Source organism: Ambystoma mexicanum, chromosome 6q, assembly GCF_040938575.1.
Source record: "Ambystoma mexicanum isolate Mex_15411 chromosome 6q, UKY_AmexF1_1, whole genome shotgun sequence".
Classification (NCBI taxonomy): Eukaryota; Metazoa; Chordata; class Amphibia; order Caudata; family Ambystomatidae; genus Ambystoma; species Ambystoma mexicanum.
This window is the reverse complement of record NC_090937.1, coordinates 1,628,744,128-1,628,762,264: the sequence shown is the minus strand read 5'-3', so window position 1 is coordinate 1,628,762,264 and position 18,137 is coordinate 1,628,744,128. Positions and strand designations below refer to the sequence as shown.

At 50.0% G+C, this 18,137-nt stretch overlaps 7 non-coding genes across 7 annotated transcripts; all 7 read right to left on the bottom strand.

Moving 5' to 3' along the window:
- Positions 1-1,783: 1,783 nt before the first annotated feature.
- On the bottom strand, positions 1,784-1,855 carry TRNAG-UCC (transfer RNA glycine (anticodon UCC)). Its single transcript has one exon. It is a non-coding gene; the product is annotated as a tRNA-Gly (tRNA).
- Positions 1,856-4,286: 2,431 nt separating this feature from the next.
- On the bottom strand, positions 4,287-4,358 carry TRNAG-UCC (transfer RNA glycine (anticodon UCC)). Its single transcript has one exon. It is a non-coding gene; the product is annotated as a tRNA-Gly (tRNA).
- Positions 4,359-10,549: 6,191 nt separating this feature from the next.
- On the bottom strand, positions 10,550-10,621 carry TRNAG-UCC (transfer RNA glycine (anticodon UCC)). Its single transcript has one exon. It is a non-coding gene; the product is annotated as a tRNA-Gly (tRNA).
- Positions 10,622-11,806: 1,185 nt separating this feature from the next.
- Positions 11,807-11,878, bottom strand: TRNAG-UCC (transfer RNA glycine (anticodon UCC)). The gene has a single exon. It is a non-coding gene; the product is annotated as a tRNA-Gly (tRNA).
- Positions 11,879-13,063: 1,185 nt separating this feature from the next.
- Positions 13,064-13,135, bottom strand: TRNAG-UCC (transfer RNA glycine (anticodon UCC)). The gene has a single exon. It is a non-coding gene; the product is annotated as a tRNA-Gly (tRNA).
- A 2,442-nt stretch (positions 13,136-15,577) lies between these two features.
- On the bottom strand, positions 15,578-15,649 carry TRNAG-UCC (transfer RNA glycine (anticodon UCC)). The gene has a single exon. It is a non-coding gene; the product is annotated as a tRNA-Gly (tRNA).
- Positions 15,650-16,834: 1,185 nt separating this feature from the next.
- On the bottom strand, positions 16,835-16,906 carry TRNAG-UCC (transfer RNA glycine (anticodon UCC)). The gene has a single exon. It is a non-coding gene; the product is annotated as a tRNA-Gly (tRNA).
- Positions 16,907-18,137: the final 1,231 nt, after the last annotated feature.

The following is an 18,137-nucleotide window of genomic DNA, read 5'->3' as shown; positions in this document are numbered from 1 at the left end:
CGCAAATAGATACTTTACTTCCCAGGTGCAACAAAACAAGCCTTCTCGAGCTGGCAGATATGGGAAGGAAGGAAGGAAGGGCCAGTTTGGAAACTCAACTCAATTACCATAAATCCCCTGCTAAGGGTTATGGGAGGGAGGAATGAAGGAACTTTGCTTCAGGGAAAGGGCTGCTGCTGCTTCAGCATGTGAGGAGCGCAGCCACACGTTTCACCTTCTTCAGTATGTTGGTTTACAGGATGAGAGAGATCCTGAAACCTCACTCTAATAGGCTGAGGTGCTGTGCTCGGTGGCCTGCTGGGACCAAGGCCCGTCAGGGCAAGGTGAATAGGCCTTTGTCAGGCCTTCGTCAGGGCTTTGTCGGGGAGGGGCCAGGAGCCCTGCTCGCTTCAATCCCCTCACCGATAGACAGTTGCAGAAACTAGGATGCAAGAACCTTTCCTGGATGGGGTTTTGATTTTCACGAAAAGTGTGTCAGCTTTGCTTTCAGCATGAGTCTGATTTCCAAAAAATGCATTTTGAACAATTTAAAGATTTGATCTGCGTTGGCCCCGGGTCAACTGCTTGGAAGGCAGCTATGCTCACCACTATACCACCAACGCCTGCCTGTCTGGGCTATCTGATGGAGCGGCCTTTAGAAATAAGAATAAGTCATTGGCTGGGAATGAAAAAAGCTTGCGTTTGACGCAGAAGCAGTTCGCATCATGAGGTCTTGCCGGTCAGCCCAACATTTCCCCGGGACCCCTTAAAAAAGGAGCTTGGTTTTAAGTTTGGTTTGATTGAACAGTGCATTTTGTTGGCTGGGCTGGGACCCTCTCCTATTTAGCGCAAGAGTGGAACGAGGCAGCAAGTTCAAGGAATGACATTGCATCCAGGCACTTACAGCTCTTTGTGCCCTAATGCCATGACACAAAAACATAATTTGAAATAAGTTAGCAGAGGATGGTTTCGATCCATCGACCTCTGTGTTATGGGCCCAGCACGCTTCCGCTGCGCCACTCTGCTGGTTGGAGAACAAGAGCTTTTCTGGGCTTTTACAGCCTACAAACCGACAACCCTAGACCCAGTTTCGAGTGAAGCGGGCAGTAGGCCTTACAAAGCCAAACAACCTGCAACCACGCACTCCCATCCCATGGCCTTTTGCAGACAGGCCTCATTTCTCTAGCTCACACCCTAACTGCCAACACCCCTTCCCCTTCTCTCTCTGTCTCTCTCTGTCTCTCTCTCTCATTCTCTCTCTCTCGCAAATAGATACTTTACTTCCCAGGTGCAACAAAACAAGCCTTCTCGAGCTGGCAGATATGGGAAGGAAGGAAGGAAGGGCCAGTTTGGAAACTCAACTCAATTACCATAAATCCCCTGCTAAGGGTTATGGGAGGGAGGAATGAAGGAACTTTGCTTCAGGGAAAGGGCTGCTGCTGCTTCAGCATGTGAGGAGCGCAGCCACACGTTTCACCTTCTTCAGTATGTTGGTTTACAGGATGAGAGAGATCCTGAAACCTCACTCTAATAGGCTGAGGTGCTGTGCTCGGTGGCCTGCTGGGACCAAGGCCCGTCAGGGCAAGGCGAATAGGCCTTTGTCAGGCCTTCGTCAGGGCTTTGTCGGGGAGGGGCCAGGAGCCCTGCTCGCTTCAATCCCCTCACCGATAGACAGTTGCAGAAACTAGGATGCAAGAACCTTTCCTGGATGGGGTTTTGATTTTCACGAAAAGTGTGTCAGCTTTGCTTTCAGCATGAGTCTGATTTCCAAAAAATGCATTTTGAACAATTTAAAGATTTGATCTGCGTTGGCCGGGAATCGAACCCGGGTCAACTGCTTGGAAGGCAGCTATGCTCACCACTATACCACCAACGCCTGCCTGTCTGGGCTATCTGATGGAGCGGCCCTTAGAAATAAGAATAAGTCATTGGCTGGGAATGAAAAAAGCTTGCGTTTGACGCAGAAGCAGTTCGCATCATGAGGTCTTGCCGGTCAGCCCAACATTTCCCCGGGACCCCTTAAAAAAGGAGCTTGGTTTTAAGTTTGGTTTGATTGAACAGTACATTTTGTTGGCTGGGCTGGGACCCTCTCCTATTTAGCGCAAGAGTGGAACGAGGCAGCAAGTTCAAGGAATGACATTGCATCCAGGCACTTACAGCTCTTTGTGCCCTAATGCCATGACACAAAAACATAATTTGAAAAAAGTTAGCAGAGGATGGTTTCGATCCATCGACCTCTGGGTTATGGGCCCAGCACGCTTCCGCTGCGCCACTCTGCTGGTTGGAGAACAAGAGCTTTTCTGGGCTTTTACAGCCTACAAACCGACAACCCTAGACCCAGTTTCGAGTGAAGCGGGCAGTAGGCCTTACAAAGCCAAACAACCTGCAACCACGCACTCCCATCCCATGGCCTTTTGCAGACAGGCCTCATTTCTCTAGCTCACACCCTAACTGCCAACACCCCTTCCCCTTCTCTCTCTGTCTCTCTCTCTCTGTCTCTCTCTCTCATTCTCTCTCTCTCGCAAATAGATACTTTACTTCCCAGGTGCAACAAAACAAGCCTTCTCGAGCTGGCAGATATGGGAAGGAAGGAAGGAAGGGCCAGTTTGGAAACTCAACTCAATTACCATAAATCCCCTGCTAAGGGTTATGGGAGGGAGGAATGAAGGAACTTTGCTTCAGGGAAAGGGCTGCTGCTGCTTCAGCATGTGAGGAGCGCAGCCACACGTTTCACCTTCTTCAGTATGTTGGTTTACAGGATGAGAGAGATCCTGAAACCTCACTCTAATAGGCTGAGGTGCTGTGCTCGGTGGCCTGCTGGGACCAAGGCCCGTCAGGGCAAGGCGAATAGGCCTTTGTCAGGCCTTCGTCAGGGCTTTGTCGGGGAGGGGCCAGGAGCCCTGCTCGCTTCAATCCCCTCACCGATAGACAGTTGCAGAAACTAGGATGCAAGAACCTTTCCTGGATGGGGTTTTGATTTTCACGAAAAGTGTGTCAGCTTTGCTTTCAGCATGAGTCTGATTTCCAAAAAATGCATTTTGAACAATTTAAAGATTTGATCTGCGTTGGCCCCGGGTCAACTGCTTGGAAGGCAGCTATGCTCACCACTATACCACCAACGCCTGCCTGTCTGGGCTATCTGATGGAGCGGCCTTTAGAAATAAGAATAAGTCATTGGCTGGGAATGAAAAAAGCTTGCGTTTGACGCAGAAGCAGTTCGCATCATGAGGTCTTGCCGGTCAGCCCAACATTTCCCCGGGACCCCTTAAAAAAGGAGCTTGGTTTTAAGTTTGGTTTGATTGAACAGTGCATTTTGTTGGCTGGGCTGGGACCCTCTCCTATTTAGCGCAAGAGTGGAACGAGGCAGCAAGTTCAAGGAATGACATTGCATCCAGACACTTACAGCTCTTTGTGCCCTAATGCCATGACACAAAAACATAATTTGAAAAAAGTTAGCAGAGGATGGTTTCGATCCATCGACCTCTGGGTTATGGGCCCAGCACGCTTCCGCTGCGCCACTCTGCTGGTTGGAGAACAAAAGCTTTTCTGGGCTTTTACAGCCTACAAACCGACAACCCTAGACCCATTTTCGAGTGAAGCGGGCAGTAGGCCTTACAAAGCCAAACAACCTGCAACCACGCACTCCCATCCCATGGCCTTTTGCAGACAGGCCTCATTTCTCTAGCTCACACCCTAACTGCCAACACCCCTTCCCCTTCTCTCTCTGTCTCTCTCTCTCTGTCTCTCTCTCTCATTCTCTCTCTCTCGCAAATAGATACTTTACTTCCCAGGTGCAACAAAACAAGCCTTCTCGAGCTGGCAGATATGGGAAGGAAGGAAGGAAGGGCCAGTTTGGAAACTCAACTCAATTACCATAAATCCCCTGCTAAGGGTTATGGGAGGGAGGAATGAAGGAACTTTGCTTCAGGGAAAGGGCTGCTGCTGCTTCAGCATGTGAGGAGCGCAGCCACACGTTTCACCTTCTTCAGTATGTTGGTTTACAGGATGAGAGAGATCCTGAAACCTCACTCTAATAGGCTGAGGTGCTGTGCTCGGTGGCCTGCTGGGACCAAGGCCCGTCAGGGCAAGGCGAATAGGCCTTTGTCAGGCCTTCGTCAGGGCTTTGTCGGGGAGGGGCCAGGAGCCCTGCTCGCTTCAATCCCCTCACCGATAGACAGTTGCAGAAACTAGGATGCAAGAACCTTTCCTGGATGGGGTTTTGATTTTCACGAAAAGTGTGTCAGCTTTGCTTTCAGCATGAGTCTGATTTCCAAAAAATGCATTTTGAACAATTTAAAGATTTGATCTGCGTTGGCCGGGAATCGAACCCGGGTCAACTGCTTGGAAGGCAGCTATGCTCACCACTATACCACCAACGCCTGCCTGTCTGGGCTATCTGATGGAGCGGCCCTTAGAAATAAGAATAAGTCATTGGCTGGGAATGAAAAAAGCTTGCGTTTGACGCAGAAGCAGTTCGCATCATGAGGTCTTGCCGGTCAGCCCAACATTTCCCCGGGACCCCTTAAAAAAGGAGCTTGGTTTTAAGTTTGGTTTGATTGAACAGTACATTTTGTTGGCTGGGCTGGGACCCTCTCCTATTTAGCGCAAGAGTGGAACGAGGCAGCAAGTTCAAGGAATGACATTGCATCCAGGCACTTACAGCTCTTTGTGCCCTAATGCCATGACACAAAAACATAATTTGAAAAAAGTTAGCAGAGGATGGTTTCGATCCATCGACCTCTGGGTTATGGGCCCAGCACGCTTCCGCTGCGCCACTCTGCTGGTTGGAGAACAAGAGCTTTTCTGGGCTTTTACAGCCTACAAACCGACAACCCTAGACCCAGTTTCGAGTGAAGCGGGCAGTAGGCCTTACAAAGCCAAACAACCTGCAACCACGCACTCCCATCCCATGGCCTTTTGCAGACAGGCCTCATTTCTCTAGCTCACACCCTAACTGCCAACACCCCTTCCCCTTCTCTCTCTGTCTCTCTCTCTCTGTCTCTCTCTCTCATTCTCTCTCTCTCGCAAATAGATACTTTACTTCCCAGGTGCAACAAAACAAGCCTTCTCGAGCTGGCAGATATGGGAAGGAAGGAAGGAAGGGCCAGTTTGGAAACTCAACTCAATTACCATAAATCCCCTGCTAAGGGTTATGGGAGGGAGGAATGAAGGAACTTTGCTTCAGGGAAAGGGCTGCTGCTGCTTCAGCATGTGAGGAGCGCAGCCACACGTTTCACCTTCTTCAGTATGTTGGTTTACAGGATGAGAGAGATCCTGAAACCTCACTCTAATAGGCTGAGGTGCTGTGCTCGGTGGCCTGCTGGGACCAAGGCCCGTCAGGGCAAGGCGAATAGGCCTTTGTCGGGGAGGGGCCAGGAGCCCTGCTCGCTTCAATCCCCTCACCGATAGACAGTTGCAGAAACTAGGATGCAAGAACCTTTCCTGGATGGGGTTTTGATTTTCACGAAAAGTGTGTCAGCTTTGCTTTCAGCATGAGTCTGATTTCCAAAAAATGCATTTTGAACAATTTAAAGATTTGATCTGCGTTGGCCGGGAATAGAACCCGGGTCAACTGCTTGGAAGGCAGCTATGCTCACCACTATACCACCAACGCCTGCCTGTCTGGGCTATCTGATGGAGCGGCCCTTAGAAATAAGAATAAGTCATTGGCTGGGAATGAAAAAAGCTTGCGTTTGACGCAGAAGCAGTTCGCATCATGAGGTCTTGCCGGTCAGCCCAACATTTCCCCGGGACCCCTTAAAAAAGGAGCTTGGTTTTAAGTTTGGTTTGATTGAACAGTACATTTTGTTGGCTGGGCTGGGACCCTCTCCTATTTAGCGCAAGAGTGGAACGAGGCAGCAAGTTCAAGGAATGACATTGCATCCAGGCACTTACAGCTCTTTGTGCCCTAATGCCATGACACAAAAACATAATTTGAAAAAAGTTAGCAGAGGATGGTTTCAATCCATCGACCTCTGGGTTATGGGCCCGGCACGCTTCCGCTGCGCCACTCTGCTGGTTGGAGAACAAGAGCTTTTCTGGGCTTTTACAGCCTACAAACCGACAACCCTAGACCCAGTTTCGAGTGAAGCGGGCAGTAGGCCTTACAAAGCCAAACAACCTGCAACCACGCACTCCCATCCCATGGCCTTTTGCAGACAGGCCTCATTTCTCTAGCTCACACCCTAACTGCCAACACCCCTTCCCCTTCTCTCTCTGTCTCTCTCTCTCTGTCTCTCTCTCTCATTCTCTCTCTCTCGCAAATAGATACTTTACTTCCCAGGTGCAACAAAACAAGCCTTCTCGAGCTGGCAGATATGGGAAGGAAGGAAGGAAGGGCCAGTTTGGAAACTCAACTCAATTACCATAAATCCCCTGCTAAGGGTTATGGGAGGGAGGAATGAAGGAACTTTGCTTCAGGGAAAGGGCTGCTGCTGCTTCAGCATGTGAGGAGCGCAGCCACACGTTTCACCTTCTTCAGTATGTTGGTTTACAGGATGAGAGAGATCCTGAAACCTCACTCTAATAGGCTGAGGTGCTGTGCTCGGTGGCCTGCTGGGACCAAGGCCCGTCAGGGCAAGGCGAATAGGCCTTTGTCAGGCCTTCGTCAGGGCTTTGTCGGGGAGGGGCCAGGAGCCCTGCTCGCTTCAATCCCCTCACCGATAGACAGTTGCAGAAACTAGGATGCAAGAACCTTTCCTGGATGGGGTTTTGATTTTCACGAAAAGTGTGTCAGCTTTGCTTTCAGCATGAGTCTGATTTCCAAAAAATGCATTTTGAACAATTTAAAGATTTGATCTGCGTTGGCCGGGAATAGAACCCGGGTCAACTGCTTGGAAGGCAGCTATGCTCACCACTATACCACCAACGCCTGCCTGTCTGGGCTATCTGATGGAGCGGCCCTTAGAAATAAGAATAAGTCATTGGCTGGGAATGAAAAAAGCTTGCGTTTGACGCAGAAGCAGTTCGCATCATGAGGTCTTGCCGGTCAGCCCAACATTTCCCCGGGACCCCTTAAAAAAGGAGCTTGGTTTTAAGTTTGGTTTGATTGAACAGTACATTTTGTTGGCTGGGCTGGGACCCTCTCCTATTTAGCGCAAGAGTGGAACGAGGCAGCAAGTTCAAGGAATGACATTGCATCCAGGCACTTACAGCTCTTTGTGCCCTAATGCCATGACACAAAAACATAATTTGAAAAAAGTTAGCAGAGGATGGTTTCGATCCATCGACCTCTGGGTTATGGGCCCAGCACGCTTCCGCTGCGCCACTCTGCTGGTTGGAGAACAAGAGCTTTTCTGGGCTTTTACAGCCTACAAACCGACAACCCTAGACCCAGTTTCGAGTGAAGCGGGCAGTAGGCCTTACAAAGCCAAACAACCTGCAACCACGCACTCCCATCCCATGGCCTTTTGCAGACAGGCCTCATTTCTCTAGCTCACACCCTAACTGCCAACACCCCTTCCCCTTCTCTCTCTGTCTCTCTCTCTCTGTCTCTCTCTCTCATTCTCTCTCTCTCGCAAATAGATACTTTACTTCCCAGGTGCAACAAAACAAGCCTTCTCGAGCTGGCAGATATGGGAAGGAAGGAAGGAAGGGCCAGTTTGGAAACTCAACTCAATTACCATAAATCCCCTGCTAAGGGTTATGGGAGGGAGGAATGAAGGAACTTTGCTTCAGGGAAAGGGCTGCTGCTGCTTCAGCATGTGAGGAGCGCAGCCACACGTTTCACCTTCTTCAGTATGTTGGTTTACAGGATGAGAGAGATCCTGAAACCTCACTCTAATAGGCTGAGGTGCTGTGCTCGGTGGCCTGCTGGGACCAAGGCCCGTCAGGGCAAGGCGAATAGGCCTTTGTCAGGCCTTCGTCAGGGCTTTGTCGGGGAGGGGCCAGGAGCCCTGCTCGCTTCAATCCCCTCACCGATAGACAGTTGCAGAAACTAGGATGCAAGAACCTTTCCTGGATGGGGTTTTGATTTTCACGAAAAGTGTGTCAGCTTTGCTTTCAGCATGAGTCTGATTTCCAAAAAATGCATTTTGAACAATTTAAAGATTTGATCTGCGTTGGCCGGGAATCGAACCCGGGTCAACTGCTTGGAAGGTAGCTATGCTCACCACTATACCACCAACGCCTGCCTGTCTGGGCTATCTGATGGAGCGGCCCTTAGAAATAAGAATAAGTCATTGGCTGGGAATGAAAAAAGCTTGCGTTTGACGCAGAAGCAGTTCGCATCATGAGGTCTTGCCGGTCAGCCCAACATTTCCCCGGGACCCCTTAAAAAAGGAGCTTGGTTTTAAGTTTGGTTTGATTGAACAGTACATTTTGTTGGCTGGGCTGGGACCCTCTCCTATTTAGCGCAAGAGTGGAACTAGGCAGCAAGTTCAAGGAATGACATTGCATCCAGGCACTTACAGCTCTTTGTGCCCTAATGCCATGACACAAAAACATAATTTGAAAAAAGTTAGCAGAGGATGGTTTCGATCCATCGACCTCTGGGTTATGGGCCCAGCACGCTTCCGCTGCGCCACTCTGCTGGTTGGAGAACAAGAGCTTTTCTGGGCTTTTACAGCCTACAAACCGACAACCCTAGACCCAGTTTCGAGTGAAGCGGGCAGTAGGCCTTACAAAGCCAAACAACCTGCAACCACGCACTCCCATCCCATGGCCTTTTGCAGACAGGCCTCATTTCTCTAGCTCACACCCTAACTGCCAACACCCCTTCCCCTTCTCTCTCTGTCTCTCTCTCTCTGTCTCTCTCTCTCATTCTCTCTCTCTCGCAAATAGATACTTTACTTCCCAGGTGCAACAAAACAAGCCTTCTCGAGCTGGCAGATATGGGAAGGAAGGAAGGAATGGCCAGTTTGGAAACTCAACTCAATTACCATAAATCCCCTGCTAAGGGTTATGGGAGGGAGGAATGAAGGAACTTTGCTTCAGGGAAAGGGCTGCTGCTGCTTCAGCATGTGAGGAGCGCAGCCACACGTTTCACCTTCTTCAGTATGTTGGTTTACAGGATGAGAGAGATCCTGAAACCTCACTCTAATAGGCTGAGGTGCTGTGCTCGGTGGCCTGCTGGGACCAAGGCCCGTCAGGGCAAGGCGAATAGGCCTTTGTCAGGCCTTCGTCAGGGCTTTGTCGGGGAGGGGCCAGGAGCCCTGCTCGCTTCAATCCCCTCACCGATAGACAGTTGCAGAAACTAGGATGCAAGAACCTTTCCTGGATGGGGTTTTGATTTTCACGAAAAGTGTGTCAGCTTTGCTTTCAGCATGAGTCTGATTTCCAAAAAATGCATTTTGAACAATTTAAAGATTTGATCTGCGTTGGCTGGGAATCGAACCGGGGTCAACTGCTTGGAAGGCAGCTATGCTCACCACTATACCACCAACGCCTGCCTGTCTGGGCTATCTGATGGAGCGGCCCTTAGAAATAAGAATAAGTCATTGGCTGGGAATGAAAAAAGCTTGCGTTTGACGCAGAAGCAGTTCGCATCATGAGGTCTTGCCGGTCAGCCCAACATTTCCCCGGAACCCCTTAAAAAAGGAGCTTGGTTTTAAGTTTGGTTTGATTGAACAGTACATTTTGTTGGCTGGGCTGGGACCCTCTCCTATTTAGCGCAAGAGTGGAACGAGGCAGCAAGTTCAAGGAATGACATTGCATCCAGGCACTTACAGCTCTTTGTGCCCTAATGCCATGACACAAAAACATAATTTGAAAAAAGTTAGCAGAGGATGGTTTCGATCCATGGACCTCTGGGTTATGGGCCCAGCACGCTTCCGCTGCGCCACTCTGCTGGTTGGAGAACAAGAGCTTTTCTGGGCTTTTACAGCCTACAAACCGACAACCCTAGACCCAGTTTCGAGTGAAGCGGGCAGTAGGCCTTACAAAGCCAAACAACCTGCAACCACGCACTCCCATCCCATGGCCTTTTGCAGACAGGCCTCATTTCTCTAGCTCACACCCTAACTGCCAACACCCCTTCCCCTTCTCTCTCTGTCTCTCTCTCTCTGTCTCTCTCTCTCATTCTCTCTCTCTCGCAAATAGATACTTTACTTCCCAGGTGCAACAAAACAAGCCTTCTCGAGCTGGCAGATATGGGAAGGAAGGAAGGAAGGGCCAGTTTGGAAACTCAACTCAATTACCATAAATCCCCTGCTAAGGGTTATGGGAGGGAGGAATGAAGGAACTTTGCTTCAGGGAAAGGGCTGCTGCTGCTTCAGCATGTGAGGAGCGCAGCCACACGTTTCACCTTCTTCAGTATGTTGGTTTACAGGATGAGAGAGATCCTGAAACCTCACTCTAATAGGCTGAGGTGCTGTGCTCGGTGGCCTGCTGGGACCAAGGCCCGTCAGGGCAAGGCGAATAGGCCTTTGTCAGGCCTTCGTCAGGGCTTTGTCGGGGAGGGGCCAGGAGCCCTGCTCGCTTCAATCCCCTCACCGATAGACAGTTGCAGAAACTAGGATGCAAGAACCTTTCCTGGATGGGGTTTTGATTTTCACGAAAAGTGTGTCAGCTTTGCTTTCAGCATGAGTCTGATTTCCAAAAAATGCATTTTGAACAATTTAAAGATTTGATCTGCGTTGGCCGGGAATCGAACCCGGGTCAACTGCTTGGAAGGCAGCTATGCTCACCACTATACCACCAACGCCTGCCTGTCTGGGCTATCTGATGGAGCGGCCCTTAGAAATAAGAATAAGTCATTGGCTGGGAATGAAAAAAGCTTGCGTTTGACGCAGAAGCAGTTCGCATCATGAGGTCTTGCCGGTCAGCCCAACATTTCCCCGGGACCCCTTAAAAAAGGAGCTTGGTTTTAAGTTTGGTTTGATTGAACAGTACATTTTGTTGGCTGGGCTGGGACCCTCTCCTATTTAGCGCAAGAGTGGAACGAGGCAGCAAGTTCAAGGAATGACATTGCATCCAGGCACTTACAGCTCTTTGTGCCCTAATGCCATGACACAAAAACATAATTTGAAAAAAGTTAGCAGAGGATGGTTTCGATCCATCGACCTCTGGGTTATGGGCCCAGCACGCTTCCGCTGCGCCACTCTGCTGGTTGGAGAGCAAGAGCTTTTATGGGCTTTTACAGCCTACAAACCGACAACCCTAGACCCAGTTTCGAGTGAAGCGGGCAGTAGGCCTTACAAAGCCAAACAACCTGCAACCACGCACTCCCATCCCATGGCCTTTTGCAGACAGGCCTCATTTCTCTAGCTCACACCCTAACTGCCAACACCCCTTCCCCTTCTCTCTCTGTCTCTCTCTCTCTGTCTCTCTCTCTCATTCTCTCTCTCTCGCAAATAGATACTTTACTTCCCAGGTGCAACAAAACAAGCCTTCTCGAGCTGGCAGATATGGGAAGGAAGGAAGGAAGGGCCAGTTTGGAAACTCAACTCAATTACCATAAATCCCCTGCTAAGGGTTATGGGAGGGAGGAATGAAGGAACTTTGCTTCAGGGAAAGGGCTGCTGCTGCTTCAGCATGTGAGGAGCGCAGCCACACGTTTCACCTTCTTCAGTATGTTGGTTTACAGGATGAGAGAGATCCTGAAACCTCACTCTAATAGGCTGAGGTGCTGTGCTCGGTGGCCTGCTGGGACCAAGGCCCGTCAGGGCAAGGCGAATAGGCCTTTGTCAGGCCTTCGTCAGGGCTTTGTCGGGGAGGGGCCAGGAGCCCTGCTCGCTTCAATCCCCTCACCGATAGACAGTTGCAGAAACTAGGATGCAAGAACCTTTCCTGGATGGGGTTTTGATTTTCACGAAAAGTGTGTCAGCTTTGCTTTCAGCATGAGTCTGATTTCCAAAAAATGCATTTTGAACAATTTAAAGATTTGATCTGCGTTGGCCGGGAATCGAACCCGGGTCAACTGCTTGGAAGGCAGCTATGCTCACCACTATACCACCAACGCCAGCCTGTCTGGGCTATCTGATGGAGCGGCCCTTAGAAATAAGAATAAGTCATTGGCTGGGAATGAAAAAAGCTTGCGTTTGACGCAGAAGCAGTTCGCATCATGAGGTCTTGCCGGTCAGCCCAACATTTCCCCGGGACCCCTTAAAAAAGGAGCTTGGTTTTAAGTTTGGTTTGATTGAACAGTACATTTTGTTGGCTGGGCTGGGACCCTCTCCTATTTAGCGCAAGAGTGGAACGAGGCAGCAAGTTCAAGGAATGACATTGCATCCAGGCACTTACAGCTCTTTGTGCCCTAATGCCATGACACAAAAACATAATTTGAAAAAACTTAGCAGAGGATGGTTTCGATCCATCGACCTCTGGGTTATGGGCCCAGCACGCTTCCGCTGCGCCACTCTGCTGGTTGGAGAACAAGAGCTTTTATGGGCTTTTACAGCCTACAAACCGACAACCCTAGACCCAGTTTCGAGTGAAGCGGGCAGTAGGCCTTACAAAGCCAAACAACCTGCAACCACGCACTCCCATCCCATGGCCTTTTGCAGACAGGCCTCATTTCTCTAGCTCACACCCTAACTGCCAACACCCCTTCCCCTTCTCTCTCTGTCTCTCTCTCTCTGTCTCTCTCTCTCATTCTCTCTCTCTCGCAAATAGATACTTTACTTCCCAGGTGCAACAAAACAAGCCTTCTCGAGCTGGCAGATATGGGAAGGAAGGAAGGAAGGGCCAGTTTGGAAACTCAACTCAATTACCATAAATCCCCTGCTAAGGGTTATGGGAGGGAGGAATGAAGGAACTTTGCTTCAAGGAAAGGGCTGCTGCTGCTTCAGCATGTGAGGAGCGCAGCCACACGTTTCACCTTCTTCAGTATGTTGGTTTACAGGATGAGAGAGATCCTGAAACCTCACTCTAATAGGCTGAGGTGCTGTGCTCGGTGGCCTGCTGGGACCAAAGCCCGTCAGGGCAAGGCGAATAGGCCTTTGTCAGGCCTTCGTCAGGGCTTTGTCGGGGAGGGGCCAGGAGCCCTGCTCGCTTCAATCCCCTCACCGATAGACAGTTGCAGAAACTAGGATGCAAGAACCTTTCCTGGATGGGGTTTTGATTTTCACGAAAAGTGTGTCAGCTTTGCTTTCAGCATGAGTCTGATTTCCAAAAAATGCATTTTGAACAATTTAAAGATTTGATCTGCGTTGGCCGGGAATCGAACCCGGGTCAACTGCTTGGAAGGCAGCTATGCTCACCACTATACCACCAACGCCTGCCTGTCTGGGCTATCTGATGGAGCGGCCCTTAGAAATAAGAATAAGTCATTGGCTGGGAATGAAAAAAGCTTGCGTTTGACGCAGAAGCAGTTCGCATCATGAGGTCTTGCCGGTCAGCCCAACATTTCCCCGGGACCCCTTAAAAAAGGAGCTTGGTTTTAAGTTTGGTTTGATTGAACAGTACATTTTGTTGGCTGGGCTGGGACCCTCTCCTATTTAGCGCAAGAGTGGAACGAGGCAGCAAGTTCAAGGAATGACATTGCATCCAGGCACTTACAGCTCTTTGTGCCCTAATGCCATGACACAAAAACATAATTTGAAAAAACTTAGCAGAGGATGGTTTCGATCCATCGACCTCTGGGTTATGGGCCCAGCACGCTTCCGCTGCGCCACTCTGCTGGTTGGAGAACAAGAGCTTTTCTGGGCTTTTACAGCCTACAAACCGACAACCCTAGACCCAGTTTCGAGTGAAGCGGGCAGTAGGCCTTACAAAGCCAAACAACCTGCAACCACGCACTCCCATCCCATGGCCTTTTGCAGACAGGCCTCATTTCTCTAGCTCACACCCTAACTGCCAACACCCCTTCCCCTTCTCTCTCTGTCTCTCTCTCTCTGTCTCTCTCTCTCATTCTCTCTCTCTCGCAAATAGATACTTTACTTCCCAGGTGCAACAAAACAAGCCTTCTCGAGCTGGCAGATATGGGAAGGAAGGAAGGAAGGGCCAGTTTGGAAACTCAACTCAATTACCATAAATCCCCTGCTAAGGGTTATGGGAGGGAGGAATGAAGGAACTTTGCTTCAGGGAAAGGGCTGCTGCTGCTTCAGCATGTGAGGAGCGCAGCCACACGTTTCACCTTCTTCAGTATGTTGGTTTACAGGATGAGAGAGATCCTGAAACCTCACTCTAATAGGCTGAGGTGCTGTGCTCGGTGGCCTGCTGGGACCAAGGCCCGTCAGGGCAAGGCGAATAGGCCTTTGTCAGGCCTTCGTCAGGGCTTTGTCGGGGAGGGGCCAGGAGCCCTGCTCGCTTCAATCCCCTCACCGATAGACAGTTGCAGAAACTAGGATGCAAGAACCTTTCCTGGATGGGGTTTTGATTTTCACGAAAAGTGTGTCAGCTTTGCTTTCAGCATGAGTCTGATTTCCAAAAAATGCATTTTGAACAATTTAAAGATTTGATCTGCGTTGGCCGGGAATAGAACCCCGGTCAACTGCTTGGAAGGCAGCTATGCTCACCACTATACCACCAACGCCTGCCTGTCTGGGCTATCTGATGGAGCGGCCCTTAGAAATAAGAATAAGTCATTGGCTGGGAATGAAAAAAGCTTGCGTTTGACGCAGAAGCAGTTCGCATCATGAGGTCTTGCCGGTCAGCCCAACATTTCCCCGGGACCCCTTAAAAAAGGAGCTTGGTTTTAAGTTTGGTTTGATTGAACAGTACATTTTGTTGGCTGGGCTGGGACCCTCTCCTATTTAGCGCAAGAGTGGAACGAGGCAGCAAGTTCAAGGAATGACATTGCATCCAGGCACTTACAGCTCTTTGTGCCCTAATGCCATGACACAAAAACATAATTTGAAAAAAGTTAGCAGAGGATGGTTTCGATCCATCGACCTCTGGGTTATGGGCCCAGCACGCTTCCGCTGCGCCACTCTGCTGGTTGGAGAGCAAGAGCTTTTATGGGCTTTTACAGCCTACAAACCGACAACCCTAGACCCAGTTTCGAGTGAAGCGGGCAGTAGGCCTTACAAAGCCAAACAACCTGCAACCACGCACTCCCATCCCATGGCCTTTTGCAGACAGGCCTCATTTCTCTAGCTCACACCCTAACTGCCAACACCCCTTCCCCTTCTCTCTCTGTCTCTCTCTCTCTGTCTCTCTCTCTCATTCTCTCTCTCTCGCAAATAGATACTTTACTTCCCAGGTGCAACAAAACAAGCCTTCTCGAGCTGGCAGATATGGGAAGGAAGGAAGGAAGGGCCAGTTTGGAAACTCAACTCAATTACCATAAATCCCCTGCTAAGGGTTATGGGAGGGAGGAATGAAGGAACTTTGCTTCAGGGAAAGGGCTGCTGCTGCTTCAGCATGTGAGGAGCGCAGCCACACGTTTCACCTTCTTCAGTATGTTGGTTTACAGGATGAGAGAGATCCTGAAACCTCACTCTAATAGGCTGAGGTGCTGTGCTCGGTGGCCTGCTGGGACCAAGGCCCGTCAGGGCAAGGCGAATAGGCCTTTGTCAGGCCTTCGTCAGGGCTTTGTCGGGGAGGGGCCAGGAGCCCTGCTCGCTTCAATCCCCTCACCGATAGACAGTTGCAGAAACTAGGATGCAAGAACCTTTCCTGGATGGGGTTTTGATTTTCACGAAAAGTGTGTCAGCTTTGCTTTCAGCATGAGTCTGATTTCCAAAAAATGCATTTTGAACAATTTAAAGATTTGATCTGCGTTGGCCGGGAATCGAACCCGGGTCAACTGCTTGGAAGGCAGCTATGCTCACCACTATACCACCAACGCCAGCCTGTCTGGGCTATCTGATGGAGCGGCCCTTAGAAATAAGAATAAGTCATTGGCTGGGAATGAAAAAAGCTTGCGTTTGACGCAGAAGCAGTTCGCATCATGAGGTCTTGCCGGTCAGCCCAACATTTCCCCGGGACCCCTTAAAAAAGGAGCTTGGTTTTAAGTTTGGTTTGATTGAACAGTACATTTTGTTGGCTGGGCTGGGACCCTCTCCTATTTAGCGCAAGAGTGGAACGAGGCAGCAAGTTCAAGGAATGACATTGCATCCAGGCACTTACAGCTCTTTGTGCCCTAATGCCATGACACAAAAACATAATTTGAAAAAACTTAGCAGAGGATGGTTTCGATCCATCGACCTCTGGGTTATGGGCCCAGCACGCTTCCGCTGCGCCACTCTGCTGGTTGGAGAACAAGAGCTTTTATGGGCTTTTACAGCCTACAAACCGACAACCCTAGACCCAGTTTCGAGTGAAGCGGGCAGTAGGCCTTACAAAGCCAAACAACCTGCAACCACGCACTCCCATCCCATGGCCTTTTGCAGACAGGCCTCATTTCTCTAGCTCACACCCTAACTGCCAACACCCCTTCCCCTTCTCTCTCTGTCTCTCTCTCTCTGTCTCTCTCTCTCATTCTCTCTCTCTCGCAAATAGATACTTTACTTCCCAGGTGCAACAAAACAAGCCTTCTCGAGCTGGCAGATATGGGAAGGAAGGAAGGAAGGGCCAGTTTGGAAACTCAACTCAATTACCATAAATCCCCTGCTAAGGGTTATGGGAGGGAGGAATGAAGGAACTTTGCTTCAAGGAAAGGGCTGCTGCTGCTTCAGCATGTGAGGAGCGCAGCCACACGTTTCACCTTCTTCAGTATGTTGGTTTACAGGATGAGAGAGATCCTGAAACCTCACTCTAATAGGCTGAGGTGCTGTGCTCGGTGGCCTGCTGGGACCAAAGCCCGTCAGGGCAAGGCGAATAGGCCTTTGTCAGGCCTTCGTCAGGGCTTTGTCGGGGAGGGGCCAGGAGCCCTGCTCGCTTCAATCCCCTCACCGATAGACAGTTGCAGAAACTAGGATGCAAGAACCTTTCCTGGATGGGGTTTTGATTTTCACGAAAAGTGTGTCAGCTTTGCTTTCAGCATGAGTCTGATTTCCAAAAAATGCATTTTGAACAATTTAAAGATTTGATCTGCGTTGGCCGGGAATCGAACCCGGGTCAACTGCTTGGAAGGCAGCTATGCTCACCACTATACCACCAACGCCTGCCTGTCTGGGCTATCTGATGGAGCGGCCCTTAGAAATAAGAATAAGTCATTGGCTGGGAATGAAAAAAGCTTGCGTTTGACGCAGAAGCAGTTCGCATCATGAGGTCTTGCCGGTCAGCCCAACATTTCCCCGGGACCCCTTAAAAAAGGAGCTTGGTTTTAAGTTTGGTTTGATTGAACAGTACATTTTGTTGGCTGGGCTGGGACCCTCTCCTATTTAGCGCAAGAGTGGAACGAGGCAGCAAGTTCAAGGAATGACATTGCATCCAGGCACTTACAGCTCTTTGTGCCCTAATGCCATGACACAAAAACATAATTTGAAAAAACTTAGCAGAGGATGGTTTCGATCCATCGACCTCTGGGTTATGGGCCCAGCACGCTTCCGCTGCGCCACTCTGCTGGTTGGAGAACAAGAGCTTTTCTGGGCTTTTACAGCCTACAAACCGACAACCCTAGACCCAGTTTCGAGTGAAGCGGGCAGTAGGCCTTACAAAGCCAAACAACCTGCAACCACGCACTCCCATCCCATGGCCTTTTGCAGACAGGCCTCATTTCTCTAGCTCACACCCTAACTGCCAACACCCCTTCCCCTTCTCTCTCTGTCTCTCTCTCTCTGTCTCTCTCTCTCATTCTCTCTCTCTCGCAAATAGATACTTTACTTCCCAGGTGCAACAAAACAAGCCTTCTCGAGCTGGCAGATATGGGAAGGAAGGAAGGAAGGGCCAGTTTGGAAACTCAACTCAATTACCATAAATCCCCTGCTAAGGGTTATGGGAGGGAGGAATGAAGGAACTTTGCTTCAGGGAAAGGGCTGCTGCTGCTTCAGCATGTGAGGAGCGCAGCCACACGTTTCACCTTCTTCAGTATGTTGGTTTACAGGATGAGAGAGATCCTGAAACCTCACTCTAATAGGCTGAGGTGCTGTGCTCGGTGGCCTGCTGGGACCAAGGCCCGTCAGGGCAAGGCGAATAGGCCTTTGTCAGGCCTTCGTCAGGGCTTTGTCGGGGAGGGGCCAGGAGCCCTGCTCGCTTCAATCCCCTCACCGATAGACAGTTGCAGAAACTAGGATGCAAGAACCTTTCCTGGATGGGGTTTTGATTTTCACGAAAAGTGTGTCAGCTTTGCTTTCAGCATGAGTCTGATTTCCAAAAAATGCATTTTGAACAATTTAAAGATTTGATCTGCGTTGGCCGGGAATAGAACCCCGGTCAACTGCTTGGAAGGCAGC